Genomic DNA, 12,697 nt, shown 5'->3' with positions numbered 1-12,697 from the left:
TAAAGGGCATACAACGTACGTCAGGGGCGTGGAACCTAGCAGGGCGGCCATCCTGGTGTCCATATCAATGATTGCCATCCGAGATCATATAGAAGACATCTACAGTGAACGTGCCCTAATATAAACTACTTCCAAGAGCGAAAATAAGTTTCTGATGAACTTGTACTGCACTTAGTATAACAAACGACCTGATTTCGAGAAGCCTTCAACAAGCGCAAGAAAATTGTCCGCAACTTAATAGACGGGGTGTTGGAGGACTCCAACCCCGCACTCCTACCCAGTGCTGTCCCATCACCCCCCCCCCCCCCCTGCCACCTCCAATTCTAATCATGGCGGGACGGCGTAACAAGCATTCCCCTCCTCCCAAAACACAGAAATCGGTACCCGTAACACAATGGAAATGTAGTGGCTTCAAGGCTCGGCAGAAACGCGTGAACCTGCGCCTCTACCTCGAATTGAGGCTTTGCAAGCGGCGGCCAAGTTGACTAACTATGCGACGTTCCAGTGACACCCTTCTTCATGTCTCCTCGTACACAAGTTGTACACAGCCACCGAAATTGGCCTCGATCTCAGCATACCCCACTCGGATGCCATGGTAATTAAGTATCCTTCCCCTTCGCCGATCGGATCCTGCCCTTCACGTACTTAGCATATACTGCTACCCGAAACAGAAGCGAGTGACCTTCGCGGACCTCTTTAGCCGTGCACACGAAGAGGCGGATCGTGACCGCCTGCTGATTATCGGCGACTTCAACGCCCTTAGCCAGTTATGGGGCTATAGTAAGAAGAAAATACCCGGACGCATGCTGGTGGAGTTGGCGTCCATACTGGGCCTACCCTATCAGGCAACTCAACGTGACCCGAGACGCGTGCCCGGACCTCACCTTCACTGGCAACATAACACACGCAGACTGGATCAACATCGAGGCGACCCTCGGCAGCGACCACTGCATCCTCAAGACTACCGTTTATACACGCCTTCTAAAGGGGCCTAACATACAAACACGTACCAACAATTGAACCGCCTTTCGCCAAAATTTCCCATCCGATGCTAACACGAACATAACGGAGAAGAGCTGCACAAACTTGTCCTTGGCAAAGATGTCGCACTTTCGCGCCAACAGGAATCAAAAATACCTCGAAAGAGTGACCACAGGCGTGGACAACGACCTCATCCACCTCAGGGAAGCGCGCCGCGGCCTCACGCGCTGCTGGAAACGTCTGAAACACAACAAGAAGCTCAAAGCGCGCATCGCGGACCTCACCCGGCAGGCAGAAGAGTACGCTGCGCAACTCACGACTCCAACTGAGTGGACCGCTGCTACACGGCGGCGAGGCAGATGTCGAGCCACAACACGTGGCGGCTCTTCCGAGCCCTAATCTACCGAACACAGACCCGCGCGGAAGCGAAGACGCACCTTCACAAAGCCGTGCTCTCATTGCAAGGAAGCACAACCTAGTTGGCACAGGCGCTCCGGGATCGCTACCTGTACACAAGTCAGAACCCCCGCGGATTAGCCTATTCCTACGCAAGCAGGGAAAACTTCCGAGTTGGACAAGCGTTTCCACCTCCACTATATGTGGGCCAGTCTGGCCAAAATGAAGAGGGAAAGCTCGCCGGGCCTGGACGACGTCACCATCAAACCTTTGGCGAACTTCCGTGACACGGCGTACCAGTGCCTTCTCGACTACATCAGTGCGATCTGAACGAGAGAAGCCCCCTTCCCATTGGCTGGAAGACGGCCCTCTTAACGTTCGTCCCAAAGGCAGAAAAACCGGTCGACACGCCCAGCCTCCGCCCCATCTCTCTAACCTTGTGGGCGGACAAATTGATGGAGACCATGGTGCATGATCGGCTGTCCGAGTACTTCGAACAGCACACCTTCGCGGGCACCATGTTCGAATTTCGCCCACACAGATCCGCACAGGATGTCCTGCTCCAAATTGACCGGGAAATCCTGAACCCTATGACACAGCCTTTAAACGACAAAATCCTACTCGCGCTCGACCTGAAAGAGGTGTTCGACCACGTAACTCACGAGGTCATACCCACAATCTTGAGTCAACCCAGTTGCGTCACCAATGCATTCAATAAACGATTTCTCACGGACAGACTGTCCGACATCTGAATACAGGACCAAGAGCACGGACCATTACTGCATGGCACTAGGGACACTCCACAAGGTGCGGTGCTACCCCCTCTGCATTCAACATTGACATGATACGCCTGTCTGCACTGCTGGGTGTGGTCGAAGGGGTGAAGCACGCGCTGTACGCCGACGCCATCACACTCTGGGCTACGCAAGGGCGCCTGGGTGACATGAAGACCGGCCTGCAAACGGCCGCCAGCGTAGTGGACCGCTATGTCCACGACTGTGGTCTGCAAAGATCCCCGCAGAAATCGGGATCCGTGCATCTGCGCCCCTCGCGCATATGCTCGACCCGTATCAACCTCTCCTTGGAAAGTGGTTTCATTCACGAATCCAGGGAAATTAGAGTCCTTAAACTCTTCATACACAACCTGTGACGCTGCCACACAACACTCGCCAGGCTCAGGCAGGTAAGAGACCAGGTGGGCCGCATGGTCCGCCAGGTTTCCAACAAGCGCGGTGGGTTATGATGCAAAGACGTCTCGTGGCTGGCGAACGCATTCGTTACCTGTCGAATGTCGTATTCCACACCCTACCTCCTCCTGCGGAAACAGGAGGAAGACGACCTCGAGGTCACCCTCCGCAAAATTATGAAACAGCGCTGGACTTCCCGGTCTCTAGTTCTACCAGCCACCTAATGGCGCTGGGGATGCGCAACGCTTTCAGTGAGCTTCGGGAGGCCCACCCTAACAACTAATACACTCGTCTCACAAAGACAGGGTTGGATCGCCGCCTACCAGGCCGACTTCACATCCAGCACACCCAATTCACAGAGTAGAGATGCCGCCTTCTCACACACTGGAGACGCGCCCTCCACTTGCGGCCTCTCCACAATAATGTGTCCAAAAAGGACCATAAGGACAGGCGCTTGGCGCGGGCGGAAGCCTTGGACTGTCATTATGAAAACAAATCAGGAGTCTTCTAAGTGGACGCCTCCGGCCCGGACCGTAGAGAGTGGTACACGGCCACGGTCGTCCACGAGGACAAAGCAGTAGACGGCTTTACGTTCAAGGACCAGTCAGCAATTCGCACAAAATATCTTGCCATTACCTGGCAGCCTCCGACTCTTCCTCCAAATGCATAATCACCGACTCGCCAGGCGCTTGTCGCAACGTCGAGCAAGGTTAAATAACTCCCCTAGCTTATCGTATCTATTAAAATTGTAGCCGAGACTCGGATCCTGCGTACTGATCTCTCGTGTGGCCTCCAGGTCACCAAGGCCTCCACGCAAATGAGGCAGCCGACGCCCCCGCGCGCGCTTTCTATCCGGGCATTTCCCAAGGGACCCGATGCGGACCAGGACTCCGATTTAAATCCGGCTTACGCCTTTAAGGAAACATGCAAATATTACAAATCCACGAGAAAAACTCTCCCAACACAATGCGAAGGGCTGGGGAAGGCCAACGCACGGGTACTCCTGCGCCTGCTCACTAATCCGATGTTGAGCCCGGCAACCCGAAATCATTGTGATTCCGAATTCGGCGGGCGGTTCTCACAGTGTGGGGAGGTTGCTGACAACTACAAAATGCTGGGGGCCTGCCAGCAGAACCAATCCCTATCCCCAACCCCAGCCGAGAGGACTTGGAGGCGGCCCTGTCCGGATGCGGCGCTCTCGAGGTCCAAAGGGTCTCAACGCTGAAGGCCCGGGCTGGGCAACCGCCAATGGGGTGTCTGACTCGGCACCCTACCTAATAGTTGTAAAGGCGTTACCGTTCAGGTCATGACCCCTACTACTTGTTTGTATATATGATTGCATAATAAATGTTTTTACCAACACCCACCCGCCTCGAGGATTTCGACATCACCTCGTCTACAAATGTGTGGACACCGGTGTGGACTGCATATGTTTAGCCCCTTTCGACAGTCCGCTGGAAGAGGACGATGAGAACGCCTTACAGGGACCGATAAACACCAGTTCCGCGACTTCGCTCAACATCAGTGCTGGAACCCGAGTGTCACGTCCAGTCTCTGGAAGGCAAGGCTTGTTAACCCCCCCCCCCCCCCCTTCCCACCGCAGTTTTTCCTCTCTGTTTACAAAATGGCATCCTCGTGAAAGCGTGTAACTACCAAGGAGGTTATAAATAGAATTGCTGGAGTCGAAGCCGCCTATACCAGCGCACGCGCGGAGGTGAAGCCTGCGGCGGCCATCTTGCCATGGGCAAGAAAGGCTGTCAAGCGCACTAGTAGCTTCTTTCAGTCGTCGTATTTGCAGATCTGGAGCGGATTTATGAGCGACTTTTGGAGGGGGCGATAGACTGTCTTATTTGCGCAGTGCGTTTCTTACTCTATATGTTAGAATATGTACGCTTTTCTGTAGTTTCTAGACAAAATTCCTCGCTGAGAGAAGGCCGCTATGACAGATTATGTGCGCTTTTCTGTAGTTTTTCGACAAAACTTCTCACTTAGAGGTCGCGGCCGCTCCTTCGCTAAATACTCCACAGTGATGGTTTTACACTGTCAAGGGAGACACTGTAAACAAGATGTGGCGACATTAACGCTTCGACAGAAAAGGCGCGAGAAAAGCATTCACTTCAGGATTATAGCGCAAAGCAGTCAAGGAAGAAAAAGCAAACGCACACGCAACGCTGTGCTTGTCTCATTTAAGTCTGTTTTGCGCTATGATTTTAACTTACAAGCCCGGTTTTGTACACTTGTGAGAAAATGTAGTTTATTTCAGCTCTCTCTCGCGTGTGCAGCACTACCGATTATGCTATTCGTTCTCATTGGTTCTTGAATATTATTAACTTTGAAAGAATGGGCCCGACTTTTTCTGCAAACATTGCTCGGTTCTTTTATTCATAATGTGGTGTAGCCTGATATTAATGTACAATTCCACTACCATCTTGCACATGTTGTAGAAGAGAACTTTTTGCTTCGTTTAATGTACTCCCCATACACCACATACATAAACTTAACCTCATTATGAAGTACAAACACAGTGTTCAAACTAACAACGAAACTTTCCTCAACCTATGTAATTTACATCGACCTTTAGAAGTGCCCTACATATTCAGAAACAGAGAACACTGGTCTATACCTTCTTCCCGCACTAATCAGGGTCGGCACATGCTGCAGTACCACATGCCTACATATTTGAATTTCCAACAAAATAAAAATATAGATATACATAACCTTAGCAAATACAAGTGGCAGAAATACCTTATTCTTGAAGACATATGAGTTTAATTATGTTTCTCCGATACAAAGTGCTTTTGTATTGCGGATGTATTGTATCTTTTTATCATCGTCTATTTTCCTGCTTCAATTATCTGAACTTGTGTACACCCGATTATATTTGACCCTTTGGAGCTGTTGACGCGATTTTTTTTTTGTTTTCCTGCTAGATATGTTTCTTTCATTTTCTGTGCGTTGAATTGTAATCTTCATATGTATAAATAGTCTGCGACGAGTTAACACAGATACATGTTCATTTCTCACATCAAAACTATTTCAGATATAGCACCTGTCTTACTGCACATTCCATTGCATACTTTTTTTTCGCTCGTTCTAAGTCCTGCATGTATATATATATATATATATATATATATATATATATATATATATATATATATATATATATATATATATATATATGTGTGTGTGTGTGTGTGTGTGTGTGTGTGTGTGTGTGTGTGTGTGTGTGTGTGTGTATATGTAATAACGTGACAGTCTGTTGGCCTTGTCAATTAGGGGTGGGAGCCTCGTCAAGCTACTGAGTTTGTGGCTTTTTGCTCCTACCCTAGCATTTTTTTCTCTTCTTCAGGACAAAAAATGCTGAATAAAGTTGATTGATTGATTGATTGATTGATTGATTGATTGATTGATTGATTGTGGTTGTCCAGGGCATCGCAGTCAAGGTTGTGATTATCTAGCGCAGAGAACCACTTCTTATATGACGCCTGGCTCACCACTTCCAATAATAAATGTTTTGACTTCGAGTGGAAGGCCTTGAAGTTCCTGCATTCATCCTGCAGCCGGCGCAACCCTTTTTCTGTCGCTGTGCAAATCGACAGCACGTCCGTTGGTGGTGAAACAAGCCCGCCGCGGCGTTTTGTCTCCCAAGAAGTGGTTGTTTTTCTGACTGTAGGTCCATCAGGGGGGGGGGGGGGGGAATACGACTGTGCGGCCTGCTCGAAGCCCCCCACTGCCGCCGGATACGGGCCGGTGTAGTTTCGGCTACTAGGCTTTGTTCCGGTGCAACGCCAGCGGTGGGGATGGGTTGTCCGGGGCCCATCCTCTTGGGAGCTGCAGCGACTCCCACGGCTGTGAGGGCCAACCGAATCGTGAGGTCCGTTGTCTGTGCGGAGGCAGGCCTGGAGGCAGATCAGGTTGGACCCACGAAATCCGGTAGAAAGGAATGTCAAAAGTCAAAAACCTCCGCTCACGGGAACGTGCACGGCTACTAATGCTCGGTTTCTGACTACGAAGAGGTCAGGTCCGCGCGGTAGCGTGCCGACGCACGGTTTCTGGCTACATAGAGGCCAGGTCCGCGCGGGGGTTCCGACAGCCCGAGCTCCTCGGAATCGATGTCCTCGGGGAAGCAGTCTCTTTGCGGATCGCTTATGACGGGTGGCATATTGCGGACGCCGAGGCTGACCCGGTCTTGGGGACCACCGGGGACGCCGAGGTAGAGGGTGTGCAGTAGGACCAGTGCGAAAACCGTCGATGTGTGGAGTACCGGTGGAGTAGGCCCGGCTTATCTCACCCTATGCCCGATTCTTGGTTCGTGGCTCGGGCGCCCGGCCTTGAATACTCCCTCCTCAGTAGGTGTGGAGCAAGCAAGGGGAGGAAATAAGTGCATGGTGGTTGGAAGGTAGCACAGGTGGGTCCCCCAGGGTTACCGGGTTATGGTGCCGAGGGCCAAGCGCCGATAGGCTGACGACCTGGGCCTCTGTTGGCCGGACCACACCACATACACTTCCGGAGTCTGAAAAACCGCGAAACACAGTCGACGGCTAGTAACCGGCCGGTCCGATCCAACCCTTAAAATCGTGGAGGAGCAGGTGGCTGCGGACTCCAAGTTAGGAATTTTTTTTTCTTTCTTTCCTGTCTCCGACGGTCGGAGCCATTGAGTGGTCGTGCATCCCGTGGGGGAGCCGCACCATTGGAAAAGCTCGATGCTCTACCTGTCATGGCCAGGCGGGCCAGAAATGGAGTCGTTGTCAAATGAAGGATCAGAGCAAAATCTCGCTGTCCCCATTCCCATTCCCAATTCCCATAACCCTTTCCCAATTCCAATTTCCCATACCCTACATCCCACCCCCTCCGCTACGTCCTAGGGGAGATCAGGGGAGTCTCCCCGGGCCCGTTCCCCCGGCGATGGGTCGCTTGTAGCATTCCCCCCCCCTTTCTTTTATTTTTCCACCTACGGGTGGCAAAACGATGGATTGCCTTCGGGCCTTTTCATTTATTTTACGATTGGGTCAAGCCTGTTATACGTCAGTGGTGCGGGCAGGAGCTTATTGGTTTACATTCTTTTTATGGCAGCTCCACCCTACTATATATGAAGGTCCATCACACACTCTTCGCATGAACATGCCGCAACCTTTCTGGAAACAAAGCCAGCAATATATGGCACTACTGAATTTCTAAATACTGCTCAGGAAAGTCTATGCGATGCGTGTAATCATGGTCTTCTGGCTGAACAACCGACCGTCTCTCCACAGTGATGGCTTGGTCGGCACTTTCCTGAGCGATGAGTGACCCGCTAAGGATAGAGACAAAGTCTTGCATACACTTTCCAGAACTTGAAGACTGAACTTCAGTTTTCACAAGAAGGCGCTTATACCAGGCCACAAACTCAGATACAGTTGGGTTATTGTTGCAGCCTCCTCGACCACGCACGCCACCAAAAAATGTCATCTTATGGGTCAAGATGTAGTTGAGAGGCCCCTGGTTCACGAGCTGATCAAATATATTTCCAGCACTTTCCATGCAAACAAGGAAACCAACGAATCCTGTTTTCCTTGGTCCTTCTATGATAAGCCGACCGGTAGGATCCTTCAGTGACGTTATGTATGTCCGAGCCCCGGAGAAGAACGACTTCCAGCAAGCCTCATTCTACTTCCGCATTGGCGCCTTAAACGATTTGGCAAGAGGGTTTCGGGAGTTTGGAATATCGAACAGCTGATCGAAAATCCTGATAAAATTTGCAGTAGCTCGTGCTCCCTTGAATGGTGGCAATTTCAGCACGCCCTCGCAAAAGTCTAAGGCATCAGCCACTGATGCGCTCAGTGCCTGCACAGCAAGCCGTACCTTCATTTTTTGTTTTTCCAATTGAACGTGTGCATTGGTGAACTTATTACCAAGCCACAGCCCTTCCTCGTGCTGCAAAGCATCAAGTGCCTTTATGTACGCCCACTTCACGAAGTTGCCGTCAATATCAACCAATTGACTTGTGGTTGCTAACGAGTTGCGGATCAGTTTCACCATGTGACAGGCGTCTAAAATAATGTGCACACTTTTGGATAAGTCACTTGGGTTCTTGAAACTTGCTGACAAAGGCCCAGAGCTATGCCGCATCTCTGCACCTAGACATTTAGCCATGGTAAAATTGCATGCACCACCGTTGAATGTCAAATAGACTACTTCAATTCCAATTAATGTCAACCTATCAATGCATTGCCCAGTAAGCTCAGCCCTCCCTGCTCCCGTGAGGGAGTCAATAAAAAAGTAGCCAACGGGACACTTCAGCCTCATGTTCAATCCAACTAGCATGTATACACATAAGTTTTTAGCCTCAGGAAGGCTGTGGTCTTGTACGCCTGTCCCAAAGTCCACATAGCCGACAACCTGGTCGCCGACAAGCTCAACATGTTTCCTGATTGTCATGTCGTCCACTATCAGAAAACAGAAAAGCTTTTCACCCCAACTTTCCGCAAGCTTTTGTAAAAAGGAGAACGCCTCAGCCGTGAAACTTAGGTTTCCGTCAACAGATATGTACCACTCTCTCAATGTCCTGGTCGCTGGTAGGGCGTCGTTGAATTTCGACCGGACATATTCGTAGGCAGCCGGGGAGTAGAAGTGGAGAGCTAGGGCGAAAGCACGTAGTTCCGGAGGGTCATCATCATCATCATCAGCCTTACTACACCCACTGCAGGGCAAAGGCCTTTCCCATGTCTCTCCAATTAACCCTATCTTTTGCCAGCTGCATCCACCTTTTGCCTGCAAAACTTCTTAATCCCATCCGCCCACCTAACCTTCTGCCGCCTCCTGCTACGCTTACTTTCTCTTGGAATCCACTCCGTTACCCTTAATGACCAGCAGTTATCCTGCCTTCGCATTACATGCCCTGCCCAAGCCCATTTCTTTCTCTTCATTTCGACTGGGATGTCATTAACCCATGTTTGTTCCCTCATCCACTATGCCCGCTTCCGGTCTCTTAACGTTACACCCATCATTTTTCTTTCCATGGCTCGCTGCGTTGTCCTTAACTTAAGCTGAACTCTTTTCGTTAGCCTCCACGTTTCTGACCCGTAGATGAGTACCGGTAAGATTAAGCTGTTGTACACTTTCCTCTTGAGGGAAATTGGTAAACTGCCACTCATGATCTGCGAGAATTTGCCATATGCGCTCCACCCCATTCTTATCCTTCTAGTTATCCCCTCTCATGATCCGGATCAGCTGTCACTACCTGCCCTAAGTAGACGTATTCCGTCACAGCTTCTAGGCTCTCGCTGCCAATTGTGAACTGTTGTTCCCTTGCTAGGCTGTTGGACATTACCTTGGTTTTTTGCATGTTAATTTTAAGACCCATCGATCTGCTCTGCCTGTCTAACCCATTGATCATGATTTGCAGTTCCCCTCCTGAGCGACTCAGCAAGGCAATGTCATCAGCAAATCGCAGATTATTTAGGTATTCTCCATTTATTCTTATTCCCAACTGTTCCCAATTCAGGCCTCGAAATACCTCCTGTCAACATGCGGTGAACAGCATTGGCGAGATCGTGTCTCCTTGCCTGACGCCGTTCCTTATTGGAATTTTATTGCTGACTTTATGGAGGACTATAGTAGCTGTGCAGTTGCTATATATATCTTCCAGTATTTTGACATAAGGCTCTTCTACCCCCTGATTACGCAATGCCTGTATGACTGCTGAGGTTTCCACTGAGTCGAATGCTTTCTCGTAATCAATGAAAGCTATATATAGAGGTTGGTTATATTCTGCACATTTCTCTATTACCTTATTGATAGTGTGAAAATGGTCTATTGTGGAATATCCTTTACGAAATCCTACCTGATCATTTGGTTTAATAAAGTCTAATGTTGCCCTGACTCTATTAGCGATTACCTTAGTAAATACTTTGTAGACAACGGATAGTAAGCTGATCGGCCTGTAATTTTTCAAGTCCTTGGCGTCTCCCTTCTTATGAATTAAGATAATGTTTGCATTCTTCCAAGCTTCTGGTACAGTAGAGGTCATAAGGCATTGCGTATACAGGGTGGCTAGTATTTCTAGCACGATGTCCCCTCTATCCTTCAACAGATCTGCTGTTACCTGATCCTCCTCAGCTGCTTTTCCCCTTTTCATAGCTTCTAAGGCTTTCTTTACTTCATCTCCGGAGGGTACTGGCCTTCTTTTTTATCTTTGCCCTGCAGTGCAGCTGTTCAATATCAGGAGAGAAAGTAGCGTCCAAGACATGAAGCGCTTGTGTTGTTTGGTCTCCCTTGTCTGTTGTCCTAAGTGCGCTTTATATATTTTTTGAAAATGGTAAACCAACTAGCTCAGATGTCAATTCTGCTTGAAAGCCCACCTCAGACAATAGCTTCTGTTCTTTGATTGATTTTATTATTTCTTGGGCTGTCTCGATTCTCTTCGTCAGCCGTCGTTTGCTCTGCTGCAGAGTTTTCACTCGCTTCTGTAGATGCGCCAGTTTTTCATCAGATGAATGCAGCAGTTATTTGTACTGTTGCTTTGCAGGCGAATGTGACACTACCTCTTTCATGTCATTGATGTCTTCAATGTTTGCAGCGGCCTCTGAGCCTCTGGGTTTCGGCGGTGGTCGCTTCCTTTTCATCTGCAATAAAAAATTCCAAGCTCGTGGTTCAAAGTATTCGCTTATGCACACTGCAATCGCATGAAGCAAGATAAAAAAAATACGACCGTTTGAGTGTGTGCTGAAAAGCAAACGTGACAGCTGAACGAAAATAACAATTGTCATTACTGCAAACCAAGTCCATAATCATTCTGTTTTATCCAGTTGATTTATGTGTACTAATGTTTACACCTGAGCTGCAGACTGCATTTTTCGTTGTCGGAGCATAAGCAATATAGCGAATGGCGGACCACTCTCGGCAAATTTTAACGTAAAACGCTTGAAAGGTTCATGCCTGTGGTTCATGTTTTCAATAAAGATGGGCCTTCGCACAGTAACATTTAAGCTGCGCGATTAAGCGAAAAATGAGATTCAAAAGAAAAACCGAAACATGCGCACGGTACTTTTTGCGTGCCTCCCATCGAGCTGTACACACATCCGGCATAAATAACTAAGGAATGCAATCGCCAAGGGGTGCTTACCGGTTTTCGTAGGTGTTGCGGAAACGAGGGAAATACAGTCGGTAGGCTTCCCGGTCTCAGTCGCGTCGTTTGCCCAATGCGATCGAAGTACTCCGGGGTGAAATGCTCGGAGCACAAATGGTCTCCGTCTTTTGGTTTCCTGTGTTCTCTTCGAACAGCTTGCTTCCACAGGCTTCGCAACTGTTCATTTTTGGAAACCTGTCAACGGAACCGCGAATCTCAATCCATGGGCACAGTCAGAGTACAAGGTGAATCACAGCAACAATTGTACGCGTTGTTTGAATTAGTTTTAGTGTACTTACAAGTGGAATGTAATTCCTGAACCCTTCTTCGCTCTGTGAGCGCATCCATAGGCAACGCACGACGCCACCATTTTCCCACGACGCTTCCTCGGATGTCAAAGCAAACGAACAAGCGGCCACGCGAACCCGACGGTGCGGACAGACTTTCTGCCCATGGTAAGATGGCGGCGTAAGGCTTCACCTAGGGGACGCCCCCTCCTTTCCAGCAATTCTATTTATAACCACCTTGGTAACTACTCGCTGTTCCGAAAATCTAAAGGGAAGAAATTCTGCGGGCTTCGCACGACCAACGAACAGGTGGACACATTGTGTTTACCCGCACCCTACGCCGCAATAAATATATATATATATATATATATATATATATATATATATATATATATATATATATATATATATATATATATATATATATATATATATATATACATCGAAGTATACGCTTTATTTAAGGAAACATTTTTATTTTAATCAACGTTTCGATCGGAGGACCGATCTTTTTCAAGAATGACCATACAGTGCATGGGCACGTGTTTTTATAGCATGGGAATTGACACACAGAAGGCTTAAAAAGAAAAGAAATAAAGAAAAGTAAAGAAAATAAAGGAAATAAAAAGGGGAGGGGGCGGCCGGGAGAACGGTACACAACAGACACCTATGGCATATTAGGGAAGCAAAGGTGGCGCGTCGCGTACCCTTGAACTCACTGCACTCACACACACACACAC

General features: G+C 48.8%; 1 pseudogene; it reads right to left on the bottom strand.

Annotated features, from left to right (window-relative positions):
- Positions 1-2,883: 2,883 nt before the first annotated feature.
- Positions 2,884-12,040, bottom strand: LOC144112055 (THAP domain-containing protein 1-like; annotated as a pseudogene).
- Positions 12,041-12,697: the final 657 nt, after the last annotated feature.

The sequence above is a fragment of the Amblyomma americanum genome, unplaced genomic scaffold (genome assembly GCF_052857255.1).
Source record: "Amblyomma americanum isolate KBUSLIRL-KWMA unplaced genomic scaffold, ASM5285725v1 scaffold_38, whole genome shotgun sequence".
Taxonomy (NCBI): Eukaryota; Metazoa; Arthropoda; class Arachnida; order Ixodida; family Ixodidae; genus Amblyomma; species Amblyomma americanum.
This window is presented reverse-complemented; position numbering and strand designations above follow the sequence as displayed.